General features: G+C 39.0%; 1 protein-coding gene across 1 annotated transcript in view; it reads left to right on the forward strand.

Moving 5' to 3' along the window:
- The first annotated feature begins 8,746 nt into the window (after positions 1–8,746).
- Positions 8,747–9,639, forward strand: part of CUNH5orf30 (chromosome unknown C5orf30 homolog) — a 16,321-nt gene continuing 15,428 nt past the window's right edge. The window contains exon 1 of the mRNA XM_006913268.3: positions 8,747–8,919. The gene's annotated coding sequence lies outside the window, so the exon portion shown is untranslated. The remainder of the gene's footprint in view (positions 8,920–9,639) is intronic.

The raw sequence follows: 9,639 nt of genomic DNA on the forward strand, positions 1-9,639 counted from the left end.
TAGGTTATATCAATACTCAAAGCAATCCAGAAAAATAGATATTATGTTTGCTTTACAGATAAGGAAACACACAGAGTTAGGTAGGTTAAAAAATTTAAACAAGGTTACTTGGCTAAAAGTCCTGAGCTGTATGATTTCAAAGTCCATGCAATCTCTATTTTATCACAGTGTGTCTTGTAAAGTAATTGCACGATAAGGTAGGATGTCAAGGCTGCTCCTGCTGATCCATAAGTGTGCAAATCGTTCACAGCAATAGTAACAAATAAGAATGAAGTTTTCTTTTTCATAAACTGCTTTTTATTCTGGAAAAGTGAGTCTATTGAAGTGAATCTTCATGATTAAAAAAGATAATGATTTTGGCTAAGTGGAAGGAACAAGAAGTTGTAATACTTCTTGGTTAATGATTAGAAAAGTAAAAAAGCCACTTTAGGTAATTTCTGAATATAGGTTAACAGACTAGTCAAGACTGTTAACAGCTGGAAAGCATCAAGCTTTGGTTGAGAAATCTTAAAATTTGTATTTAAAATTTTATTTTTTGAGTAGGTATTAATTTTGTATAGTTCAAAATTCAAAGTACAAAACAGAATATATTGCAAAAGGTTTGCCTCCCACCTCTGTTCCCAGCCATCGTTTCCTGCCTAGGGACAACTAATACTTTCCACCTCTTGGGCATGCTTCTAGAGATATGTTCTGAATATGCAAATGTTTTGCCTTAAACTCCTTCAGTTTTCGAAAACTTGTTATTTTGAGATAATTATATGTTTACATTCAGTTAAAAGAAATAATACAGAGAGATCCCATATATCTTTTACCCAGTTTTCCCCATTGCTAACTTATAGTACTATGAAGTACTATGCTATCGCCTCCAGGATACAGACCACTAACATGACCACAAGGATCCCTCACGTTATCCTTTTACAGCCACATCCATTTCCTTCCCACCCCCAGGTCCTCCCCCTCCCTTAATCCCTGGCAGCCACTAATTTGTTCTCCATTTCTATAGTTTTGTCATTTCAAGAATGCTCTATAAATAGAATCAAGCTTGTTATTTAAAAAATAACCTTGTTCAAATCAAGCTGTTTTGACATTTGCTTTTTTTCTCTCAGCATAATTCTCTGGAGATTCACTCATAGAAGTTGTGCACGTATCAGTATCAGTAATTTGTTCCTTTTTACTGCTGAGTAGTATTCCATGTTCGGAGGCACCACAGTTTAACCATTCACCCACTGAAGGACATCTGGGTTGTTTCCTATTTCCCACTATGATGAATAAAGCTGAGCACGATTATTATGAAAGCTCTGAGCTTTCATGTACAGGCAGTCAAGTGAAAACAAGTTTTCATTTCTCTGGAAAAAGTGTTCAGGAGTATAATTGCTGAGTTGTATGTAGCTGCATGTTTAGTTTTTCCAGAGTGTTTTTCTAAAATGTTTATAGTTGTGCCATTTTATGTTCTTACTAGCAATGTATGAGTGATTTAGTTTCTCCACACCCTCACCAGCATTTGGTAGTGTCATTATTTTTTATTTTGGTCATTACTTTTGTTGTGTAGTGATATGTCATTGTGGTTTTACTCTGCATTTCCTTAATGGCTAATAATCTCGAACATCTTTACATATGCCAGTTTGCCATCTGTATATCCCATTTGACATCTCTTCCTACATTTTGCCCATTTTCTAATTGGATTATTTGATTTTTTGCTGTTGAATTTTAAAACATTTATTATATGTTCTAGATACTAGTTTGTTGTTAATTATATTGTATGCAAATATTTTTTCCCAGTCTTCAGTTTGTCTTTTGATCCTCTTAACAGAGTTTTTAACAGAACAAATGTTTTTAATTTTGATAAAGTCTAATTTATCAATTTTTCATTTCATGAATCATGCTTTTCATGTTGTATCTAAGCAGTTTACCTTTTTCTAAAAGCTCTGTAGTTTCATATTTTAAATTTAAGTCCATGATTCAGTTTGAGTTCATTTTTGTATAAAGTGAGATTGAGGTTTGATTGAGGTTTGATTGTCTGTTTTGCGTATAGATGTCCAGTTGCTCCAGCGCTATTGTAAGGCTGTCTTTCCTCTATTGAATTGCTTTTGCTTCTATGTCAAAAATCAGTTTGGCATATTTGTGTAAGTCTGTTTCTGCGTTCTCCATTCTGTTCCACTGACTTGTTTACAATAGTTATATAACAAGTCTTACAATGTGATAGACTGATTTTTCCTACTTTATTCTTTATTGTTAAGATTGTTTTAGCTATTGTAGGGATTGTACCTTTCCAGATAAATAGAATAAACTTGTCTGTGTCTACCAAAAACCTTGCTGGGATTGTGATGGGGATTGCATTAAAATTATAGATTGATATAGAGACAACTGACATCTTTATTAAGTTGAGTTTTCAAATCCATGAACACAGTATGTTTCTCCATTTATTTAGATCTTCCTTTATTTCTTTCATCAATATTTTGTAGTTCCCAGCATTCAAGTTCCATACTTCTTTACTTATACTTACATAAAGTATTTTCCTTTTTTGAGTGATTGTAAATGATATTGTATTTTTAATTTTGGTTTCCACCTATTTATTAATATAACTTAAATTACATTAACTTTTGTATATTTATCTTGCATCGTAAGACCTCACTGAACTCATTTAGTAATTCTAGCAGTGTTTTTTGTTGTTGTTGGCTTTTTTTTAAATAGATTTCTTGGAAATTTTTATATAGACAATCAGGTTATCTGTAAATAAGGGTAGTTTTACTTCTGTCACTACAAGTCGTCTGTCTTTTCTTGCCTTGTTGAACTGACTAGAAATTCCAGCACAATTTGAATACAAGTGGTGAGAAAAAACAATTTCTCCTTTTTCCTAGTTTTAGAGGGAAAGTGTTTAGTCTTTCATTATTAAGGATAATGTTAGCTGTAGCTTTTATGTAAATGCTCTTTATCAAATTGAGGAACTTCTTCATTATTCTCATTTTTCTAGGAGTTAGTTCTTTTTAATCATGAATGCGTGTTGAATTTTGTCAAATGCCTTTTCTCTATTAATTGATGAGATCATATGAATTTTCTTCTTTAGTCTATTACTATGGTGGATAACACTGATTTTTGCATAAAACCAGCCTTGCATCCCTGGAATAAACACATTTGGTCATAGTGTATTCTTCTTTTTATATATTGTTGAATTGTATTTGCTAATATTTCATTGAGGAGTTTTACATCTGTATTTATGGGAGATATTTGTCTATAGATTTTTTTTTATTAGTGTCTTTTTCTAGTTTTGGTATCAGAGTAATATTAGCTTCATAAGATGAATTGGAAAGTATTCATTCCTCTTCTATTTTCTGTAAGAGATTGTACAAAAGTGGTGTTAATTCTTATTTAAATGTGTGGTAAAGTTCTTCATGAGTTCTCTGGGTCCAGATATTGTTTTTCTGAAAGTTTTAAAATTATGAATTAAATTCCCTTAATAGTTATCTGTTTCATATTGGATAAGTTGTGGTAGTTTGTACTTTTCAAGGAATTGGTCCATTTCATTTAAGTTGTAAAATTTATGAGTGTAGAGTTGTTCATAACATTTTATTGCCTTTTTTTTAATGTCTGCAGTGTCTGTAGTGATATCTTCTGTTTCATATCTTATATTGGTCCTTTAGCGCATCTCTCGTTTTTTCTTAGCAGTTTTGCTAAAGATTTGCCAATTTCATTGATCTTTTCAAAGAACCAGTGTTCTGTTTTATTCATTTTCTCTATTGTTTTTCCATTTCAATTTCCTTGATTTCTGCTCTTATCTTTATTATTTCTTCCCTTCTTCTTGTTTTGGGTTTATTTTGTTCTTTTTTGGCGGGAGGAGTTCCCGAGAGACAAACTTGTTATTGGTCTGAGTTTTTCCTCTTTTCTGATGTACACAGTTAGTGCTACAAATTTTCTTCTCCTCACCGCTTTACCTGTGTCCCACACATTTTGACATGGTGTATTTTCATTTTCATTCAGTTAAATAAACGTATTTTTCACTTTCCTTAAGACTTCCTCTTTGACTCATGAATTATTTAAAAGTTTGTTATTTTTTTCCAAGTGTTCGGACATTTTCTCATTATCTTTCTGTTATTGATCTCTAGTTTGATTCCACTGTAGTTGGAGAAGACGCTCTGTATGATTTAAATGCTTTTAAATTTGTTGAGATTTGTTTTGTGAAACAGAATGTGATCTATTTTGGTCTATGTTCCATGGACATTCAAAATATTGTGCACTCTTCTGTTCTTGGGTAGAGTGTTCCATAGATGTCAATTATATCTTGTTGGTTGACAGTGTTGTTCATCGTTGCTGATTTACTGTCTAGGTGTTTTAGCAATGGTTAATAGAGGTGTTGAAGTTTTCAGCTATAATTGTGTATTTGCCTATTTCTCTGTTCAGTTCTATCAGCTTTTGTTTTACATATTTTACGCTCTGCTGTTTGATGTATACATTGGTTTTCTGGATATATTGATCATATTATCATTATACAACATTTCTCTCTGTTTCTGGTAATTTTCTTTGCTCCGAAGTCTACTTTACTTAATACTAATATAGCTACTCTTGCTTTGTTTTGAAGAGTGTTTGCATGATATATCTTCCTTTGCATCCTTTTATTTTCAACCTTCTTATATCGTTACATTTGAAACAGGACCCTAAATATAAATGACTGATAATGTGTGAGGCTTAGCAGGACAGTCCCTAGAGATATTCTCTGAGTCCAAGTGTGGTGTTGGAGCAGGAGAGAGCTGAAGGGAGGAACCAAGTATGTAGGGCAGAATCATCCCATTTATGGACTTGTTGTACACTGCAGTATGTAGCCAGAGATGGTAGCTCTGAGAAGGGACAATGGAAACTTCCGTGGGCAGATGAGCATAAACCAAAGGACCTCCTCCCACTTCTTGTCATCACCACCTACCCATGGCTTGGCCTGGCATATGATCTTGGAACTATGATCCTACCCAAGGGAGTGGGGAAAAACCTTATGAAAGATTGACGCCTTGTAAGTGAAATAAATAATATGCCGATCTCAGACCTGTTTGCCCTCAGATTCACATTCCATGTCCTTCCTTTATTTGCCTCTATGTTGCAGAGGGGCTGACCCTAGCAGGCTGTTTCTCTGACTTTCACATCAGCTGATATCTAGGCTTGGCTAAGTGGAAAGCACTGGCAGGAGACTGGAGGGCAGAAGGAAAGGAGAATCTATGGTATATTTTTCCCGTTCCCCTGTCATAATCAGCTTCCTTAGCAGTGGCTGTCTCTCCTCTGTGTGGCAGCTCTCACCAGGCTGGCCATACTGCCTGGCTCCTGGGTTCCAGTAACCCTGCCTCCTCCCTTTATTTTTCCAGCTATGGGCTGTGCTTACTAATTTCTGGATTACCTCACAAATCTCTGTTTAGCTTCTGAGTTCTTCCATCGCCTGTGTTAGCAATTCTTTGCATTCAGTTGTCTTTTGTTGTAAATATTTGAAGTGATCTCTAATTTCCTGGTTATCCCCTGCCTGAAACAAGTGGATTAAGAGAAAAGGTGGAGATGTGGCATTTCTTGCACACCTGGTTTTATAGCTCCTATTTTATATTCACTTGCTGTTATCATAGCTACCTATCGTATTCTTTCTAGCTGGCTATTTGCTGGGTGACACTATTTACATCAATGGGCAGAGGAATTGAATAGACGTTTCTCCCAAGAGGACACAGAGATGAAAAGATGTTCAACATCACTAATCATCAGGGAAGTGCAAATTAAAGCCACAATAAGGTATCACCTCACACCTGTTAGAATGGCTATCATCAGTAAATCAACAAACAACAAGTGTTGGTGAAAATGTAGAGAAAAGAGAACCCTTGTAGGCTGTTAATAGGATTGTAAATTAGTAAAGCCACTATGGAAAACAATGTGGAGATTCCTCAAAAACTAAAAATAGAGCTGCCATACCTTCCAGCAATTCCAATTCTGGGTATTTACCCAAAGACAAAAAAACACTCATTCAAAAAGATATATACATCCCCATGTTCATTAAAGAATTACTAGTAATAGCCAAGATATGGAAGCAACCTAGATGTCCATCAATAGATGAATGGATAAAGATGTGAGATATCTATCTATCTATCTATCTATCTATCTATCATCTATCACATATAATTGAATATCATTCAGTAATAAAAAAGAATTCAATCTACTGGATTTCGTTAACCAATGTCACCATAAAAATTAATTAATTAAAAATTTTAAAAAATAAAAAATAATAAAATAAAATAAAATCTGTGGACTAAATAAATAAAAAAAAAGAACAAAATATTGTCATTTGCAACAACATAGATGAACCTAAAGGATATTGTGTTAAGTTAAATAAATCAGATAAAGATAAATATCATGTGATCTCACCTGTGGAATCTAAAAAAAAAAAAACAGAATAAACAAAACAAAACAGAAACAGACCCCTAGATATAGAGAACGAGCTGATGGTTGCCAGAGGATAGGAGGTAGGGAGATGGGAATTTTAAAAAAAGGTATAATCCTTCCCAGAAAACCATCATTTTAAAGTGATTTTCTGGGAAGAATGCCTTGAGGCAAAGATGCAACTTACATAAGGGGCATCTGAAATGGAGTGTCAGGCTCAGAAGGTCTTTCATATCACAAGGTCAATTCTTTGTTTGTGCCTAATTCTTTATAAGCATACCATTAAAAAAAAAGATTGAATATATCTTCACAGACATAGAAAAGCTCTGGGAAAGGCTTCTGCATTGCTCCCACTCCACTGCGGCTGTGGGAACCGCAAGTGATCTGAATTAAGACAGTATCCATTCACAGTCTTTAGGTGGCATAGACATGTCACTGAAGGGCCACACATATAGCCATTATCAGCCATTGACTGCCTGGTGAATTGGTTTACTAGGTGTTCTTTGTGACACTCAAGAACTGACTGAGATGTTGATTAGGTGAGGAGTCAGGGCTGGGATGGGAGCATCTAGCACCATCCAAGGAGCGAGGTGATTTGGAGGCAATGCCATTTCAAGAGGGCTAGCCTTGAGACTAATAAACTTAAAGGCAAAGAAAAACTTTATTGCTTCTGGCAAACTTTCAGAGCAAAGGGCAACTACAAGGCATTCTTCTGAAAAGCTTATAAAATTTCAGACAGGACAGAAAGTAAATTTCTTAATATAAAACATTTAATGTTTTAGCGGTGGTTTTATAAGAATGATCATCAGAACAATACAGTACTGTGTCACACAGTATAGTCTAAAACAACTTTCAATGTGTTCTTTTAAATTATTGATACAAATTAAGTTCATTCATTTATTCAACACCTATTACATTGTGTCTGGTTCTATATTCGAGAACTTACATACATACCTATGTTGGAAATAAAATAATTTATGTTTTCTAAAGCTTTCTTTAGAGAATATTAGTCAAAATTTCCTCCTCTATCTTTCCTTACTTACTTTAGAGCATACAGAATAGTATTAAAAAATGTCTTCTAGCTGAGGAACCTCTAGGAATCAGGCTGTCCAAGTAATGGTGTTCGGATTTACTTATTTGCCTTTATGCTACCAGGGTCATATACAGATTTTGGAACAAGTTTGAATCAAGATTTGTCTAAATTTAATTTACATACCAAGTTTGTGCCTTTTATGTTCAGATAAAGCATTTTTTTAAAAAAAGAACAAACAACAAACTCTTTTGGATTGAGACTGGAATATAAACTAGCAAAGTTCATAAAAATTCTGGGGTTGCACTGCTTGGATACAAACCCAGTTCAGCCCTTAACTAGGTATGTGAATTCGAGGAAGTTACTTAAACTTTCTATACCTTTAAAATACGGATAATTGGGTCTACCGCTGGTGCCACTCTGAACAAGCTGGATCCTATTTGATCTCGGGGGCTGAGCAGGTTCCGGCCTGGTTAGTACTTGGCTGGGAGACCACCTAGGAAGATCAGGTGCTGTGGGGGGAGGAAGGGGGAGTAAAAAAAGATAAAAATAAAAAAATAAGGGATTGTAAACTGACAAGGTCCTTGCAGTCTGTGAGGTCAACCAAGGGATGCCTCGCCTAAAAAAAATATGGATAATTGGTCATTCCTTTGTATAATTATTGAGAGGTGTAAATATGGAAATACACGTAAAAAGGCCTGGCGCATAGAGAGAGCTAAATAAATATCAGTAAATATCACTGAGTTTAACCGATTTGGCAGAAGTACAGGAACTGAGAATAAAAAAATCTTGATCAAAGAAAAGAATATCTTACAAGAACGGAAAAGATCAAGTCTGAAGATTAAAAAATAGCCAATCTAATAAAATCAATTCAAATTTTACCCTCCCCTCCATTTCACTAGACATTTAGCAGGTTTCTAAGACTGATCTTATAATTTGCAATTTCCTGGGCTTCTAGTCTTCTCTATTTCTGCTCAGTGCTGCATCCTTTAAGCAGAGACTCACAAATGACAAACATCACCACATCACTTAAGTGGGGAAACCTGACTGTTGCCAGGCCAGCGAGTTGGTGCCCTTCAGGTTCTTGAGTTGGAGTGCCGGGTTTGGAGTGGGGAGGGGGTGTTATGACTCTTCACTCCCCTTCTCAGTCAGCAATCCGCCCCGCCCGCCACCCTCATCAGGCCTCTTAGCGCCTTTCTCTTGCCAGTCCGGCCTTCCTCCGGGTGTTTGAGCTGGGCGCAGGAGGCGGGCTTATCGCTGACGGGCTGCGCCTCTGCAGCCAGGCGGAGGAGGGCGGGAAGGCGGGCGGAGGAGGAGGCGGGGACTACGCCGGGCGGTAGCTGGCGCTGAGCGCGGTGGGAGAGGAGAGGGTACCCGGCTGGCTACCCTGGCGGCCTCTACCCGGATCTCGGCGCCGCAGCCCTGCACCTCTCCGGCCCCTGTCTCCGACTCCGCGGCTCCTGGCACGGCGGAGGCGGCGAAGCTGTAAACCCCTGGTAGGTTGCATGGGGACGGTGGTTCCGTCTGCAACCTTTTGTGCTGCAGAAAAGGTGGTGGTGATGGGGGGCGGGGGGTGCCCCAGTAACCGATCTCGAGTGCCAGCCCTAGTCGCAGCGCCGCCCCTTCCTCCCTGCCTCGTGTCGGGGCCGGGCGCGCGGTGCTCGTGCGGTGCTGTGGAACCCGGCCCGGCCGGCCTACGGGATGGGTGGCCTCAGTGACCCCCCTCCCCCGGCCTCCGCGGACTGGTGACCCTTGGGCACTGGAGCAGGGTGCTGGGGTCTGGTGAACTGGGTGGGGCCCTCGCCGGGTGCCGGGAGCCCGTGGTTCCTTGGCACAGGGGTGGGGCCCGAGACACCGTGAGTGTGCAGCGCGTGTGAGTGTGCGGGGGCGTGCGCCCCGTGTGCGCGCGGCGTGCGCTCGCCGGGAGCTGTGGAGACTCGGCGACTCGGAGCGCCTCTCTTGTGGTGCGGAAGTCGGGGCGCGTTGCGGCGCAGGCTCTCTGCTCCGCCGCGGTGCCAGCACCACGGGACAGCGGGCCTTGGGGTCCCATTGAGAAGTAGCTCTTTCTCAGGCCTGCTGCGTCTCTGGCCGCGCGGCCGGGTGCGGCTGCCCGGGCCAGATAGCGCCTCAGGGTGAGCCCTGGTGGCCTTATCTCGTCAGCCTTTCTTGCCCGCACTTGAATCTGGGGGCGAGGTCGCCCGGGCGCCTGCAGCCCG

Source organism: Pteropus alecto, unplaced genomic scaffold, assembly GCF_000325575.1.
Source record: "Pteropus alecto unplaced genomic scaffold, ASM32557v1 scaffold20, whole genome shotgun sequence".
Lineage (NCBI taxonomy): Eukaryota > Metazoa > Chordata > Mammalia > Chiroptera > Pteropodidae > Pteropus > Pteropus alecto.